The 18,442-nt window shown below is 47.0% G+C and overlaps 1 protein-coding gene across 1 annotated transcript in view; it reads right to left on the bottom strand.

Moving 5' to 3' along the window:
- LOC139276094 (potassium/sodium hyperpolarization-activated cyclic nucleotide-gated channel 2-like) overlaps positions 1-18,442 on the bottom strand; it is a 335,425-nt gene that overhangs the window by 25,920 nt on the left and 291,063 nt on the right. The gene's annotated exons all lie outside the window — the stretch shown is intronic.

The following is an 18,442-nucleotide window of genomic DNA, read 5'->3' as shown; positions in this document are numbered from 1 at the left end:
AAATGCCATATCTCACCATCTGCACCACTAGCCTCAAACACTGCTCAATGCACCACACCTCCATTATTCACCTACCAACAATCTCTACCAAACATGACTCATATCTCATGTTCATAGCTTCACCTTACCCTCACACACTTACAACTGCTACAAGACTCACACTCACATCTCACAGCTTGAACAAACTGTCAGCTATTCAACCGTGACAGGCACATCACCCATGCACCACACTTAATGACACATTTTCCTTGCTCTTGCAGGAAAAGGTGGCACATAACCACAGACAGCACAGCTTAACCAGCATGGGACAGGCTCGCTTGCATCAATACACCCCCTTGGAGCAGACAGTGCTGGCCATTCTTGACAGGAGCACGGCTGAGCCTGTGGCCAGCAGCGGGGCTGAAACAATACAAGATGTTGGTTTTCAATATACGTTATCCTCCTTCTCACATTCCACTTGTCCCTCATCCCACAATCTCTTCTGGTTTACAATCTGCACATGGTGTGTTAGAAATTAGGGATAACTAAAATATATATGGTTATGTGAATGAAATTGTGACACAGATAATACTGTGTTTAGCTGATTGTATTTGAGCTTGAGATAAGTAAGGGGTTAATGTATAAATGTTTTACTGGTTACGAAATGAGTATTATCGGACATTACAGTTATCCCAGGTGCAGGGGACTAATGATCTGTGATTAGTCCCAGAAAAGGGGCATGCCAAATGGTGCCTTCAACTAGTATTAGAGTTGCTGACGTACGGCGTGCAGAGACCCAGGAGCAGCGTGGAGGCCCCTACCTGTGGGAGAACACCAGCGGCAGGTCAGGGCCATAAAAGGAGTGGCGTGCGGAGGCCCAGGAGCAGCATGGAGGCATGCAACTTCAGGGAGCAGCGCGAGCTGCGAAGGCAGTGAAGAGTGACGTCATCAAGGTCCAGGTCGGTGATTGGAGCATGGGCAGATACAGCAGGAGTGGCAAGTTTGGGGTGAAGGAGCGGCGAGAGACTGTAGAGCGATGTGATTGGGGCCCAGGGAAGGCGTGAGTTCGGGGCCAGGGGCCCAGGGGTAGCACGGGCCAGCCCACACTGTGATACGTGTGCGCGCTAGGTCCGTGCAGCAGAGCAAGTCTCCAGTTTGTCTTGGGTAATCCTTGCCTGGACCAAGACCGAGCTCTGTCAAGCCCATGTGGTGGCTGGTGTGCAATGGTCACCACACGTTAAAAAAATCCAAGCACAGGCATCTTCCACCCTTCAGGATGTAGTTCAGGATCTGGAACTTTAGGTCCTTCATTGGAACACCTGTGAACTTATCCTTTTTTGGCGTGGAAGCAAGTCATCCTCATTTCGAGGGACTGCCTATGATGATGAGAATAGCTGGATAGATGCTTAAATAAATACCCATATTATAATGCTAAGTTAGGATTTTGACTCTATTTAACAAAATTGCTTGCTAAGATGCATAAGTTAGGCAGTGTGTGAGAATATAATAGAGGGTATGTTTGGGAATTTAATGATTCATTCCATGGTACAATAGTCTGATAATGGATTGAAATAGCTAGTTTCACAGCTAGCTGCATGAACAGCTTTGAACATAAATAACTGATAAGCAGCTACGAACAATCTGAAGGATGGGACTGGTATGTCAGAGTTGTTGACAGATGAGATAAGGAGAAAACAGTCCTCAGTATTTCGTAAGGCCACAAAATTTTCTTTTGTACTGAGCAGGCAACAAACTCCTTTGAGCGTGACCTTTACATCCGTGAGCAAACTTTACAACAACAACTGTCACAATAACAACTTTTACCACAACAACTTTTACAGCAACCACTTAAATGCATATATGCAGTAATGCCATATTATCACCCCACTGTCTCAAATCATGAGACAATCAGACAAGTTCTGTACAAGTTTAACATAACTTCTCTGCTTTTGAAATGAACCCTATGGCTTTTTTAAACTGTGTTGCTACTTTTAATGATTTGTGAATCTATACCCCTAGATCCCTTTGCACCTCTACCACTCCTTGGGCCGAATTTGGTCAAGGCCTCCGCCCACCCAAGTGCCACCTAAAGTGCCGCCGATGGCTGCTGAGGTACTGGACGGTACTTCTGGCAGGGTTTTCATCGCCGAGGTCCCTCGAAGGTCTATGGGTGGCAAATCAACGATGTATGCCGCCAATCTGGGTGACAGGTCTCATTCTCGGCAGTACAGCCGCTTGCTGCCCAAGTGCTGCTGAGGATGGAGTCGGGCCCACTGGAGGGTCGAAGAGGTAAAAATAAAAATCACCAACAAAAAAAAACATCTGAGGACCTTCAGGGGCCCCTATCCAGGTAAGAACCTGTAAAGAAATAATGTCAAAACATTCCACTTACCTCTTTTACAGGATCGTGACACTCACCATTCAGGACAGAGCAGCCTCCACACAACGGTCCACCACCGTCCTGCCGTCGACTCCTGCCAACTCCCGCCCGCACCAATCTGACATCTCAGCAGGCGGGAGTCGACTTACGCGCATCGGCCGTCCGTTGACGTCGGCGGGTGCTTCCCGGCGGCTCTCCCCTCTCGCCCGCTCCAGGTCATGTCGAAAGTGGCACTGGGCAGTTCGAGCAGAGGAATGTCGGCGGCAGTGGGCAGCAGTCGGCGGCAATGGACGGTAAGTTCATCAAAATTAGCCCCCTAGACTATTAGGGGGGAAAATTGCGTATCGCCCCAGTAACAGCTGAGAGGCGGGACTTCCTGTGGCGGGCACAAAAGTCCCGCCCCGGCAGCTAAGTTGGGCTTACCGCCCCCGAGAGGAAGTGGAGTGCAACGTCTCGCGCTCCACTTCCTCTTGGGGGCGTGACTGGGGCACTGACCTCGGGAATTTTCCAGCAAGAATCGGAGAGGTGCATAGCGCTGGCAGGAAAACAGGGTTCCTCCCCTTCCATTAAAGGCATGCTGCAGACTCTGCATTAGGGAGAAGGGGCCACCGCTACACCACTGGGAAGCGGAGTGCCGAGCTGCAACATCGCGGCATGGACCCCAAGATTTGAAAATGGTAAGGCCGTGACCGGTAAGTCAGCCATTTAAAAAAAATGTCAGCGCCGCACCTCCCCTTTAATGTTCGCCCCATGAGCAATCTAAAGCCTGGTATGTGTCCTTCGAAGCTGGCGTGGGCATTGCCCGCGGCGGCCTCACAGGGCACTGTTGAATCTTCGCTCCAAGACAAAAACGGGTCGATCCACATGGTGATGACATTGTCATCGCCAGCACAACGGCCCGGGGCGCTAACGGACAGAGCGGGGCGCTATCGGTTAACACTGCTCCTAAAGTCCCGCGGAATTTCGCAGGAATCAGTAGCGGTGCCTGGGCAAAAAGCCGTTGGCTTCCCGTTAGCGCCCCCTCCCCCCCCCAGGGGTACTAACGGGAGGCGCAGACAACCAGAATTTCTCCCCCTTATTTTCCAAGGATTAGGTAGCCTCCTTATTCCTCCTACCAAAATGCACCACCTCACACTTACGTTATTGAAATTCAATTGTCATATTACATGCCCATTCTGCAGGTTTGTTTATAGTAGAATTAATTAAAAGCTTTCAGTTCGTCATGTACAAATTCTATTTAAAAAAAATAACTGTCAGAAATGACTGGGTTATAAAAGAACTGCATAATACTGCATTAACACTTCAGAAACGTCACTCAGTTACATGGTTATGCATCGGCAAACAATCCAAAGGCCCAAGCTGAGCTGAAAGAGACATATCTATTCATCCAATTTGTAAGAATTTTAAAGTTTTCAACGTATTAGCCCATTCCTCATGTCATTATAGCAATGTACAAGCAGCAGGGGCAGTGGCTTTCCTATAGCACTGACGTATGCCCACATAAATAATTAGAATATTAATCACAATGCAACCAGACAACCAACAAATATAAAGTGCTGCAGTTCTTTAGTTCACAGTATCAAAAAGAATTGTACATAAACAGGTATCCGTATTTTCAACTTCAATCACTTCTTTAATAAATGTTGTCTTCTTGAACCAGCACACCTCCCCCCCCACCCACCCACCACCCCCCCCACCACCACCACCATGTAACATGTCAGAAATGCAGCACTTATTCACAAGTGCAGAAAAACACAAACACAATTTGCATCACCGAATTAAAAATAAAAAGCAGGAAAAACTATGCTTGAACAGAAATCAACATTAATTTTTCTTCCTGGACAGGAGAATCGGTCAGATTGACTTGGAAACTAATATGGTGACGTAAAAATGTTAATTTACAAATGGTTTTCTCTCAAACATTCTCCACAATATTACTCCTTGTTCTTATCACAAAAAGTGTCAAATTATTTTAGGTACTTCGCAATTAAATAGCGGGAAATAAACATCATTGTACTCTCAATTTTTAATCTTCTATTTCAAACATTTATACCAAATTAAAATTGTACATTATCAGTTTAATCAAAGTATTTTCTGTGTCTTTCTCAATAAACAAATACTGGTTTCTTCTAAAGTAGCTTTTTGCAATTTTTATACATCATTACACAACTCTTTTTTCTATTAACACTCCACTAAACGTTTAAGAGGAAATCTATATTTACATTATTCCTGGGACTTGTTCAGATTATAGAACAACAGATAAAATAAAATAGTTTGTGTTTTTCCACTTTTGTGGCTCTCTTCCTAAACGTCTTAATGATATATTATTTTTAAAGTCAATAAAAAGTAATATACAACTCCTACAAATCCTCTCCTGCCTTCCCCATCCTCAACAACATGGTTGCATGTTTGTATAAAGCTATTGGGGCTGAAATTCAGGATCCGGATAAGGCCCATTACTGCCATTTTGCGGCGGCCATGTGGTGGAATCAAGTGGCCGCAGCATTGCAGTCGATTAGCTGCCACAACCGATGTCATGTATTCAATCAGCATTGTAACCCATGTGTAATCCGACCTAAGTTGTACACTGAGAACAATGACCACTAGGTGGTGAACTTGTGGGAGACACTCCTAACCTAGACCTTCAGATATAAAAGGGGAAGCTCCACCCACTTCCAGCACTTGAGTGCTATGAAATGAAGGACAGGTCACAGACTGACCTTCTCTCAAGCATGGGCCTCGTGTGCATTTATACTGTATAGTAAGGACGTATCAATGGCGACGAGGATGGGATCCCAGTATCAATGGAGCTAGACACGGGGGCCAGCCAGTCCCTGATGGGTATCAAACAGTTCGAAAAGTTGTGGGCGTCCAAGGGCAGGAGGCCAAAATTATCGCTGATTGACGCACAGCTACGGACTTACACAAAGCAGATCATTCCGGTGCTAGGCAGCGCCACGGTAGTTGTGACCCACAAAGATTCGGAGAACAGACTGCCACTCTGGATTGTCCCAGGGGACAGTCCCGCACTACTGGGGAGGAGTTGGCTTGCTGTCATGAACTGGAAATGGAGCGATGTCAATGCAATTTCCTCTGTGGAGCGAGTATCATGCTCACAGATCCTGGACAAATTTGACTCATTATTTCAACCCGGCATTGGCACTTTCATGGGGGCCAAGGTAGTGATTCACATAAACCCGGACGCCAGGCCAGTACACCACAAGGCCAGAGCGGTGCCGTACGTGATGCGGGAAAAGATAGAAGATGAATTGGACCGCCTGCTGAGGGAAGGCATCATCTCGCCAGTCGAATTCAGTGACTGGGCGAACCCGATTGTGCCGGTGCTCAAGGCGGATGGGTCGGTCAGGATATGTGGCGATTACAAGGCCACCATCAATCGGGTGTCACTCCAAGACCAGTACCTGCGACTGAGAGCGGAGGACCTCTTTGCGACGCTATCCAGTGGCAAACTTTTTTCAAAATTGGACTTAATCTCAGCTTACATGACCCAGGAGCTGGCGAGTGAGTCGAACAAGCTGACCACCATCACGACACACAAGGGGTTGTTTGAGTACAACAGATGTCCGTTCGGGATTCGCTCAGCCGCCGCGATCTTCCAACGAAATATGGAAAGCCTCCTCAAGTCGATTCCAGGGACGGTGGTTTTTCAGGACGACATCTTCATTACGGGTTACGATACTGAAGAACACCTCCACAACCTGGAGGAGGTGCTACGCAGACTGGACCGGGTAGGGCTGCGACTGAAAAAGGCGAATTGCGTCTTCCTAGCTCCAGAGGTAGAATTCCTGGGGATGAGGGTAGCAGCAGATGGGATCAGCCCTACTGCGTCCAAGACGGAAGCGATCCAGAGAGCACCCAGACCCCGTAACACGATGGAGCTGCGTTCATTCCTGGGGCTCCTGAACTATTTTGGTAACTTTCTTCCCAAATTGAGCACGCTGCTAGAGCCGCTACACATGCTCCTACGCAAAGGTCGCGAATGGGTCTGGGGGGACAGCCAGGAAAGGGCTTTTAATAGAGCACTCAATTTGTTATGTTCCAACAATCTGTTAACGCTATATGACCCATGTAAGAAACTTGTGTTAACGTGCGATGTGTCGTCCTATGGTGTCGGGTGTGTGTTGCAGCATGTCAATGCCAAGGGTCAGTTACAGCCGGTAGCTTATGCCTCCAGAAGTCTGTCCCATGCAGAAAGGGGCTACGGGATGGTAGAAAAGGAGGCGCTCGCATGTGTATATGCAGTAAAGAAAATGCACCAGTACCTTTTTGGCAGGAAATTTGAGCTGGAGACAGATCAGAAACCCCTAACGTCCCTTTTGGCCGACAACAAGGCCATAAATGCAAACGCATCGGCCCGCATACAGAGGTGGGCACTCACGTTAGCCGCCTATGACTACACAATTCGGCACAGACCGGGCACCGAAAACTGCGCCGATGCACCCAGCAGGCTCCCACTAGCCACCACTGAGGGGGCTACCGAGCATGCTGCTGAGATGGTCATGGCTGTTGAAGCTTTCGTAAGCGAAGGCTCACCCGTGACAGCCCGTCAGATTAAAGTCTGGACAAATAGAGACCCGCTATTGTCTCTAGTCAAGAAATGTGTCCTGAATGGGGACTGGGCAGCCACATACAGGGCATGCCCTGAGAAATTTAAACCATTTCACAGGCGCAAGGATGAACTCTCGATTCAGGCTGATTGCCTACTGTGGGGAAACCGCGTAGTCATGCCCCAGATGGGCAGAGAGGTGTTCATCAGAGAACTCCACAATGGGCACCCGGGCATTGTCACGATGAAGGCAATTTCCAGGTCGCACGTTTGGTGGCCAGGGATAGACGCAGATCTGGAACTTTGTGTTCGCAGGTGCAACATGTGTGCCCAGCTGGGCAATGCGCCCAGGGAAGCCCCCCTTAGCCCCTGGCCATGGCCCGCCAAGCCTTGGTCACGCATCCATGTGGACTACACAGGTCCTTTCATGGGGAAAATGTTTTTAGTTGTAGTAGACGCCTACTCCAATAGGATCGAGTGTGATATTTTAAATTCAAGCGCATCCTCTGCCGTGGTAGAAAGCCTACGGGCAATGTTCACCGCCCACGGTCTACCGGACATCTTGGTCAGCGACAATGGCCCGTGCTTCACAAGCACTGAATTCCAGGACTTCATGGCAGGCAGTGGAATTAACCATGTTAGAACGGCACCGTTCAAGCCGGCCTCAAACGGCCAGGCAGAAGGAGCAGTGCATATAATAAAACAGGGGATGCTCAGAATCCAAGGGGGTTCCCTACAATGCCACTTATCACACCTCCTGTTGGCCTACAGATCCCGAACACACTCGCTCACAGGGGTTCCACCCGCAGAGCTGCTAATGAAAAGGACGCTCAAAACCCGGTTATCCCTTATACACCCCACCATGAAAGAAATTGTCGAGAGCAGGCGCCAGTCACAATATGATTACCGTGACAGGAATGCCATGATGTAAATGACCCTGTTTTTATCCTCAACTACGCTGCTGGGCCCAAATGGCTCACAGGCACTCTGGTTGCCAAAGAGGGAAATAGGATTCTGGTAGTTAAACTTACCAATGGACAAATCTGCCGCAAACATGTGGATCAAACAAAAAGGAGGTTCAGAGGAAGCAGAGGAAGAACACGATGTCGAGTTCACTCCACCACAGGTGACCGAACACAGGAACCAAAGGGAGGAGAGCCCAGTCACTGTGGGCAGTCCGGACAGGCCTGAGGCACCGCAAACAGCAGACACTCAGGCCAGCGCCCAACAACCGGAGCCCCAACTCAGGCGCTCTACAAGGGAGCGTAAATCACCAGAGAGACTTAACCTGTGATCCCAATAAGACTTTGGGGGGGGAGGTGATATCATGTATTCAACAAGCATTGTAACCAATGTGTAATCCGACCTAAGTTGTACACTGAGAACAATGACCACTAGGTGGTGAACTTGTGGGAGATACTCCTAACCTAGACCTTCAGATATAAAAGGGGAAGCTCCACCCACTTCCAGCACTTGAGTGCTATGAAATAAAGGACAGGTCACAGACTGACCTTCTCTCAAGCATGGGCCTCGTGTGCATTTATACTGTATAGTAAGGATGTATCAACCCAAATTCAGCTCGGGGATTTTTCGGCCTGTCCCCACTTCCGCCCCACTGCTGCCAACCATCGCAAGCACATCAGTGTGCACTGCCGATCTCCCGCACCTCCAGCACACTCCGGCCCAAATTTACCTGCCAAAATCTTTGCTCTGCCACGTGGTGCCCCCGACAGCTTTTTCTGTCGGTGCACCTTGTTCTGTGTGTGTGCGGCACGGCAGTGCGGCGGCCCTTCAAGGGGAGGGAGCACTGCTGCGGCCGCCATGTTTTAATTTTTGCCAGCTGACTTCCCTATCGGCCAGCCAATTATTGCCCCGGGTTCAGCCAGGCCGCCAACAGGCAGCCTGACAACCCATTTTGGGTGGCCTAGTGGCCGAACCTGCAGAGTCACCGATTCTCACCCCTTTAAATAAGGGGAGAGACGTGGTGACGCACATGCGCAGTGACGTCACTACCGCTCTGCCGCTGAGTGACAGCAGTGGAGACTCGGTCCCGCCCCAACTTCTGCCCCTCACCAGGACTTACCGCTGCACTTCCGCCCCCATTATAACCGACTTCTGGTCTTGTCGGAAAAAACCGACAAAGACCTGAATATCGATCAGGAGGCGACCTCTTCCCATGCGGTGGTAAAGACAGATAAGAAATTGTACATGCGGCAGGTTTCTGGCATGTCTGAATTTTGGCTCCACTCACTTCAGTCGATCGTTCAAAATCAAATATTGAGAAATTTCAATTTTAAAACGTCTTTAACAATTCAGAGCCGCTTTAAAAGCATTTGGACTTCAAAACCTGGTTGATAATTGTTTAGTTGAGGGGAAAATTGATTTTTGGTTGTTTCTACCAAAATCATTTCCGAAACTTACGGGGAAAAAGTTTTTTTATCACAAATTTTTGGTGAAAAGTTCATTAAAAATCTTTAAATTCTTTCAAGTCCCATTGCAGCTTTGACAGAAGAAGTTACTCCAAGTGTTTCTTTCCCTCTTCAATGCTGCCGTTAAACATACAACAAAATATAATAATATAAACTCTAATTCCAAACGGAGCTCAAATGAATAAAGTGGTTAAACTTCCTAAGAAAGCGGTGAGATTATCTATCCCCAGCCTTGGCGATGAGTTGGGATCAGTGTTGGAGAAATTATTTCCTCTCTTTTGAATGCTGTTCCCTCCATCTCTCACAGACTTTTAGGTACAAACGGCGGCACAAACATTTTCCCCTCTCTCATAACATGATTTAAATAACCCTGATAAACTCTTTCAAAAAGGGAACAACACCTGACAAAAATTAACTGAAACTTACTGTGGGACATTCAACATCACTTTTCCATATTTTCTTTCTGGCATTAAACAATATTCCAAATTAAACGTAGCCCTAAAAATTGTTTGCTTTAGCCTCCTTCCATTGTACATGTGCTGCGCCTCCATTTGTGTTGTTCCAAAGTGCAACCGCTGCTCAGTCCCCAGGAACGGACTACACGCGCCTGAAGTGGACCCTCACCCATCTCTCTCTCTCCCTCTTTCAATATATCTCTCTATCTGTCCTTCTCTTCCTCTGTTTCTCTCTCTCTCTGTCTTCCTCTCGTCCAGTCTCTACCTCTGTCCCAGTCTCTCTCCCTCTGTCCCAGTCTCTCTCTCTCTCTCCCAAGTCTCTCTCCCTCTGTCCCAGTCTCCCTTCGCATGCCCCTGTCTCTCACTCTATCTCTTTATGTCTCTGTCTTGCTGTCTCTCTCTGCAAAGAATATTAGAGCAAAACGAGAAGCAAAGAATCAGTGTTGGTTCAGGGGAGAGCTTTCCTCCCATTTTTTTAAACATTTCAAATCTAGTCAATGTTGAAAAATGAACAAAATTCTTTCCCTCTTAGGGGAACCATGTCTTGAGAATCCTTTACTTTTTGTGTTCGTGATAATAAAGGTGCTCATATCAGACATCAGATCCATTAACCTGTTCACAATTAATTGAATGCCCTTAGTGTCCCAGCTCAGTGTAATCCTGAGCGATAACTGCCTCTAGGTTTTAGGAGAAACGATTAAATGAGGCCCTGACAGTGGATGTTAGATTTTTTTTTACCACTATTGTAAGAAGTGCAAGGAATCTCTCTCGATGGTCACTCTCTCCCTCTCTTCCCCAATCTCTCTCTCTCCCCAGTCTCTCTCTCCAGTCTCATAGAAACATAGAAAATAGGTGCAGGAGGAGGCCATTCGGCCCTTAGAGCCTGCACCACCATTCAATAAGATCATGGCTGATCATTCACCCCAGTACCCATTTCCTGATTTCTCTCCATACCCCTTGATCCCTTTAGCCATCAGGGCCATATCTAACTCCCTCTTGAATATATCTAGCAAACTGGCATCAACAACTCTCTGCGGTAGAGAATTCCAGAGGTTAACAACTCTCTGAGTGAAGAAGTTTACATAGAAACATAGAAATATAGAAAATAGGTGCAGGAGTAGGCCATTCGGCCCTTCGAGCCTGCACCACCATTTGATAAGATCATGGCTGATCATTCACCTCAGTACCCCTTTCCTGCTTTCTCTCTATACCCCTTGATCCCTTTAGCCGTAAGGGCCATATCTAACCCCCTCTTGAATATATCCAATGAACTGGCATCTGCGGCAGAGAATTCCACAGGTTAACAACTCTCTGAGTGAAGAAGTTTCTCCTCATCTCAGTCCTAAATGACCTACCCCGTATCCTAAGACTGTGTCCCCTGGTTCTGGACTTCCCCAACATCGGGAACATTCTTCCCGCATCTAACCTGTCCCGTCCCGTCAGAATCTTATACGTTTCTATGAGATCCCCTCTCATCCTTCTAAACTCCAGTGTATAAAGTCCCAGTTGATTCAGTCTCTCCTCACATGTCAGTCCAGCCATCCCTGGAATCAGTCTGGTGAACCTTCGCTGCACTCCCTCAATAGCAAGAACGTCCTTCCTCAGATTAGGAGACCAAAAATGAACACAATATTCCAGGTGAGGCCTCACTAAGGCCCTGTACAATTGCAGTAAGACCTCCATGCTCCTATACTCAAATCCCCTAGCTATGAAGGCCAACATGCCATTTGCCTTCTTCACTGCCTGCAGTACCTGCATGCCAACTTTCAATGACTGATGAACCATGACACCTAGGTCCCGTTGCACCTCTCCTTTTCCTAATCTGCCACCATTCAGATAATATTCTGCCTTTGTGTTTTTGGCACCAAAATGGATAACCTCACATTTATTCACATTATACTGCATCTGCCATGTATTTGCCCACTCACCTAACCTGTCCAAATCACCCTGCAGCCTCTTCCTCCTCACAGCTCACTCCGCCACCCAGTTTAGTGTCATCTGCAAACTTGGAGAAATTACACTCAATTCCTTCATCCAAATCATTAATGTATATTGTAAAGAGCTGGGGTCCCAGCACTGAGCCCTGCAGCACTCCACTAGTCACTGGCTCCCATTCCGAAAAGGACCTGTGTATCCCGACTCTCTGCTTCCTGTCTGCCAACCAATTCTCTATCCACGCCAGTACATTACCCCCAATACCATGTGCTTTGATTTTACACACCAATCTCTTACGTGGGACCGTGTCAAAGACCTTTTGAAGGTCCAAATACACCACATCCACTGGTTCTCCCTTGTCCACTCTACTAGTTACATCCTCAAAAAATTCCAGAAGATTTGTCAAGCATGATTTCCCTTTCATAAATCCATGCTGACTTGGACCGATCCTGTCACTGCTTTCCAAATGCGCTGCTATTTCATCCTTAATAATTGATTCTAACATTTTCCCCACTACTGATGTCAGGCTAACCGGTCTATAATTACCTGTTTTCTCTCTCCCTCCTTTTTAAAAAAGTGGTGTTACATTAGCTACCCTCCAGTCCATAGGAACTGATCCAGAGTCGTAAGACTGTTGGAAAATGATCACCAATGCATCCACTATTTCTAGGGCCACTTCCTTAAGTACTCTGGGATGCAGACTATCAGGCCCCGGGGATTTATCGGCCTTCAATCCCATCAATTTCCCCAACACAATTTCCCGCCTGATAAGGATATCCTTCAGTTCCTCCCTCTCACTAGACCCTCGGTCCCTTCGTACATCCGGAAGGTTATTTGTATCTTCCTTCGTGAAGACAGAACCAAAGTATTTGTTCAATTGGTCTGCCATTTCTTGTTCCCCATTATAAATTCACCTGAGTCCAACTGCAGGGGACCTATGTTTGTCTTCACTAATCTTTTTCTCTTCACATATCTATAGAAGCTTTTGCAGTCAGTTTTTATGTTCCCGGCAAGCTTCCTCTCGTACTCTATTTTCCCCCATCTAATTAAACCCTTTGTCCTCCTCTGCTGAATTCTAAATTTCTCCCATTCCTCAGGTTTGCTGCTTTTTCTGGCCAATTTATATGCGTCTTCCTTGGATCTAACACTATCCTAATTTCCCTTGTTAGCCACGGTTGAGCCACCTTCCCTGTTTTATTATTACTCCAGACAGGGACATACAACTGTTGAAGTTCATCCATGTGATCTATCAATGTTTGCCATTGCCTATCGACCGTCAACCCTTTAAGTATCATTTGCCAGTCTATTCTAGCCAATTCACGCCTCATGCCATCGAAGTTAACTTTCTTTAAGTTCAGGACCCTAGTTTCTGAATTAATTGTGTCACTCTCCATCTTAATAAAGAATTCTACCATATTATGGTCACTCTTCCCCAAGGTGCCTCGCACAACAAGATTACTAATTAGTCCCTTCTCATTACACATCACCCAGTCTAGGATGGCCAGCTCTCTAGTTGGTTCCTCGACATATTGGTCAAGAAAACTATCCCGAATGCACTCCAGGAAATCCTCCACCACCACATTGCTACCAGTTTGGTTAGCCCAATCTATATGTAAATTAAAGTCGCCCATGATAACTGCTGTACCTTTATTGCACACATCCCTTATTTCCTATTTGATGCTGTCCCCAACCTCACTACTACTGTTTGGTGGCCTGTACACAACTCCTACCAGCGTTTTCTGCCCTTTGGTATTCCGTAGCTCCGTAGCTCCACCCATACCGATTCCACATCATCCAAGCCAATGTCCTTTCTTACTATTGCATTAATTTCCTCTTTAACCAGCTTCTCCTCATCTCGGTCCTAAATGGCTTACCCCTTATCCTTAGACTGTGTTCCCTGGTTCTGGACTTCCCCATCATCGGAAACATTCTTCCTGCATCTAAGCTGTTCAGTCCCATCAGAATTTTATATGTTTCTATGAGATACCCTCTCATTCTTCTAAGCTCCAGTGAATACAGGTCCAGTTGATCCAGTCTCTCCTCATATGTCAGTCCCGCCATCCGGGGAATCAGTCTGGTGAACCTTCGTTGCATTCTCTCAATAGCAAGAATGTCCTTCCTCAGATTAGGAGACCAAAACTGAACACAATATTCCAGGTGAGGCCTCACTAAGGCCCTGTACAACTGCATTAAGACCTCCCTGCTCCTATACTCAAATCCCCTAGCTATAAAGGCCAACATGCCATTTGCCTTCTTCACCGCCAGCTGTACCTGTATGCCAACTTTTAATGACTGATATACCATGACACCTAGGTTTGTTGCAACTCCCCCTTTCCTAATCTGCCACCATTCAGATAATATTCTGCCTTCATGTTTTTGCCACCAAGGTGGATAACCTCACATTTATCCACATTATACTGCATCTGCCATGCATTTGCCCACTCACCTAACTTGTCCAAGTCACCCTGCAGCCTCTTAGCATCCTCCTCACAGCTCACACCGCCACCCAGCTTAGTGTTGTCTGCAAACTTGGAGATATTACACTCAATTCCTTCATCTAAATCATTGATGTATATTGTAAATAGCTGGGGTCCCAGCAATGAGCCCTGCGGCACCCCACTAGTCACTGCCTGCCATTCTGAAAAGGACCCGTTTATCCCTACTCTCTGCTTCCTGTCTGCCAACCAGTTCTCTATCCACGTCAATACATTGCCGCCAATACCATGTGCTTTAATTTTGCACACTAATCTCTTATGTGGGACCATGTCAAAAGCCTTTTGAAAGTCCAAATACACCACATCCACTGATTCTCCCTTGTCCACTCTGCTAGTTACATCCTCAAAAAATTCTAGAAGATTTGTCAAGCATGATTTCCCTTTCATAAATCCATGCTGACTTGGACCGATCCTGTCACTGCTTTCCAAATGCGTTGCTATTTCATCTTTAATAATTGATTCCAACATTTTCCCTACTACTGATATCAGGCTAACCGGTCTGTAATTCCCAGTTTTCTCTTTCCCTCCTTTTTTTAAAAGTGGTGTTAAATTAGCTATCCTCCAATCCATAGGAACTGATCCTGAGTCGATAGACTGTTGGAAAATGATCAGCAATGCATCCACTATTTCTAGGGCCACTTCCTTAAGTACTCTGGGATGCAGATTATCAGGCCCTGGGGATTTATCTGCCTTCAATCCCATCAATTTCCCTAACATAATTTCCTGACTAATAAGGATTTCCTTCAGTTCCTCCTTCTTGCTAGACCCTCGGTCCCCTAGTATTTCCGGAAGGTTATATGTGTCTTCCTTCATGAAGACAGAACCAAAGTATTTATTCAATTGGTCTGCCATTTCTTTGTTCCCCATTATAAATTCATCTGATTCTGACTGCAAGGGACCTTCGTTTGTCTTCACTAATCTTTTTCTCTTCACATATCTATAGAAGCTTTTGCAGTCAGTTTTTATGTTCCCAGCAAGCTTCCTCTCATTCTCTATTTTCCCCCTCCTAATTAAACCCTTTGTCCTTCTCTGCTGAATTCTAAATTTCTCCCAGCCCTCAGGTTTGCTGCTTTTTCTGGCCAATTTATATACCTCTTCCTTGGATTTAACACTATCCTTAATTTCCCTTGTTAGCCACGGTTGAGTCACCTTCCCCGTTTTGTTTTTACTCCAGACAGGATGTACAATTGTTGAAGTTTATCCATGTGATCTTTAAATGTCTGCCATTGCCTATCCACTGTCAACCCTTTAAGTACCATTCGCCAGTCTATTCTAGCCAATTCACGTCTCATACCATCAAAGTTACCTTTCCTTAAGTTTCCTTAAGTTCTCTCTCTCTCTCACTCTCTCCAGTCTCTCTCTCCCTACCCCAGTTTCTCTCCTTCTCTCTCCCCCAGTCTCCCTCCCTACCCCTAGTCTCTCTCCCTACCCGCAGTCTGTCTGTCTCTCTCTCTCTCCCCCCACCCCAGTCTCTCTCTCTCTCTCTCTCTCTCTCCCCCACTCTCTCTCTCTCTCTCTCTCTCTTGCATAGACTCTAACTCTCTCTTTCCCCCCTTTCAATCCTTGCTCTCCACCCACCCCACCCTAATGGATACAGTCATTTTGTTGCAAAGCTTGGCCTGTACTGTAGGCCACAATGGTGGGGTACTGTGCGTGTACGCCTTCGGCAAAACCCACGCACACGCAGAAGGGGATTGGGTGCATGCGCATGCGCAGTGGGACACAAGGTCATTGGTGTTTTTATTGGGCCACTCCCCCGCTCCAGCTGATTTCTGGCAATGCGTGGCATTTCAATTCAACTACATGGTAGCTTGAGGATCAGTGCAGCCGTGCACCTTAGAGGGAACAGTGAAAAGAGTATAAACGAGTCCTAAAAAGCCTCCAGCACAGATGGAGTGGAGAGCTCTCAAGTGTGGATCCATGCTGATTTTGGTCTAACACTCTTGGGTAGTTCAAAAAGAGAGAGAGAAGAAGAGCTGTTCGTGCACACAAGCCGTTCTGTCTGACTTGTCACGTTTGTATGTTTTTGCTGTATAACTAGTGTATTATATTCGTCTTAAACTCCGATTAAACACAACACCCCTACCATTTTGGCTGCAGTCGATCCTGATTATTTGAAAGAACAAAGATAAGCTCATCTCAACAGGTGTAAGCAAGCAGCTATTGCTTTACCCCCTCCTCTCATCACAATCATACCCTTGTTGTCATATATGTAACCATTATGCAACAGTAATCTTCATGTAACTGTAACCTTCATGCAACTCCTGTACACTGTACTTATATCCTAGAAATGCACATCCTGACCACAGGGGGTGAACTTGTGGGAGACACTCCTCACCTGAGTTTCCAGGTATAAAAGAGGAGGTCCCATCCAGGGTCAGCACTCCTTGGTCCTGGGAATAAAGGTGAAGGTCACGTAGTGACTGTGTCTGCAGTACATGCCTCGTGTGAGTTTGTAGTACGGTGCAGGGACACCACATTTGGCGACGAGAAATGGGAATCACCAAACCATGAGGATGGCCACCGGTAGCACAGGTGAACGTTACTGTGTGGGTGAGGACTGGGACGACTTCATGGAAAGACTCCAGCAGAGCTCTGTCACGAAGGACTGGCTGGGAGCGACAGCGGCTGACAACTGTACAGGGTATTGGTGAGGCCGCACCTGGAGTACTGCATGCAGTTTTGGTCACCAAGGATATACTATAAGGAATGATATACTAGCTTTGGAGGGGCTACAGAGACGATTCACTAGGCTGATTCCGGAGATGAGGGGGTTACCTTATGATGATAGATTGAGTAGACTGGGTCTTTACTCCTTGGAGTTCAGAAGGATGAGGGGTGATCTTATAGAAACATTTAAAATAATGAAAGGGATAGACAAGATAGAGGCAGAGACGTTGTTTCCACTGGTCGGGGAGACTAAAACTAGGGGGCACAGCCTCAAAAAATGGGGGAGCCGATTTAAAATCGAGTTGAGAAGGAATTTCTTCTCCCAGAGGGTTGTGAATCTGTGGAATTCTCTGCCCAAGGAAGCAGTTGAGGCTAGCTCATTGAATGTATTCAAATCACAGATAGATAGATTTTTAAACAATAAGGGAATTAAAGGTTATGGGGAGTGGACGGGTAAGTGGAGCTGAGTCCACGGCCAGATCAGCCATGATCTTGTTGAGTGGCGGAGCAGGCTCGAGGGGCTAGATGGCCTACTCCTGTTCCTAATTCTTATGTTCTTATGTAAGCATCTACTGACCAGCTGCGGACCACAGGCGTATGCGCTGATGAAAGACCTGCTCGCACCCCAAAAGCCAGCGGACAAGTCCTTTGAAGAGCTCAGCCAGCTGATCAGTGAGCATCTCAAGCCGGCGAGCAGCATACACATGGCCCGGCACCGGTTCTACACACACTGGCGTCGGGAGGGACAATACATCTCGGACTTCGTTGCGGAACTGCGGCGCTTGGCCAGTCTGTGTAAGTTCACAGACGCCTGCAGGAGGGAGATGTTAAGGGACTTTTCCATTGAAGGCATTAATCATATCGGGATTTTCAGGAAGCTCATAGAGGCCAAGGATTTGACTTTAGCGGCGTTGATAGCTCAGACCTTCATGACAGGGGAAGAGGAGACCAAACTAATTTACCCACGCAGCTCTGGTCCCAACGTGGCGATGGACCAGGGACCACACAGGCAGGCGAGGGCATTTCAAAACCGCGCAGGCAGCAATAGACTCGAGGGTGGGCCCACAACAGGGACAATGGAAAGGGGATCGGCAATTCATGCCATCATGAGGAACAATGCGTCCCGCGATGGGACCATTAACACCCACCATCAGAGTGCTTAGAAACAACCAAATGGGCAATCAGAGAGGAATGCCTGGTAACAGTCCCTTTGTTAACAACAATCTCAGCTCGTGCTGGAGATGCGGGGGTAGACATACTGCGAAAAGCTGCAGGTTCCAGAAATATACCTGTAGGATTTGTAACGTCAGTGGACACTTGGCCAGGATGTGCAAAAAGGCTGTGGTGAGGCTAATCTGCGAGACAGAGAAACCAGATGAGGGATCTGCAATGCAGGATGATGCCTGGGGAAAAGCCATGGATGCTGAAGTTCAGCGGGTTCACGTGGCTGACGTCCACAGCTCATACACTAAAACGCCACCCATGATGATGAAAGTTTTATTGAATGCCATCTCGGTGCACATGGAGCTGGA

Source organism: Pristiophorus japonicus, chromosome 11 (genome assembly GCF_044704955.1).
Source record: "Pristiophorus japonicus isolate sPriJap1 chromosome 11, sPriJap1.hap1, whole genome shotgun sequence".
NCBI lineage: Eukaryota > Metazoa > Chordata > Chondrichthyes > Pristiophoridae > Pristiophorus > Pristiophorus japonicus.
Note: the sequence above shows the minus strand (reverse complement) of the source record. Positions and strands in the feature narration are given on the sequence as shown.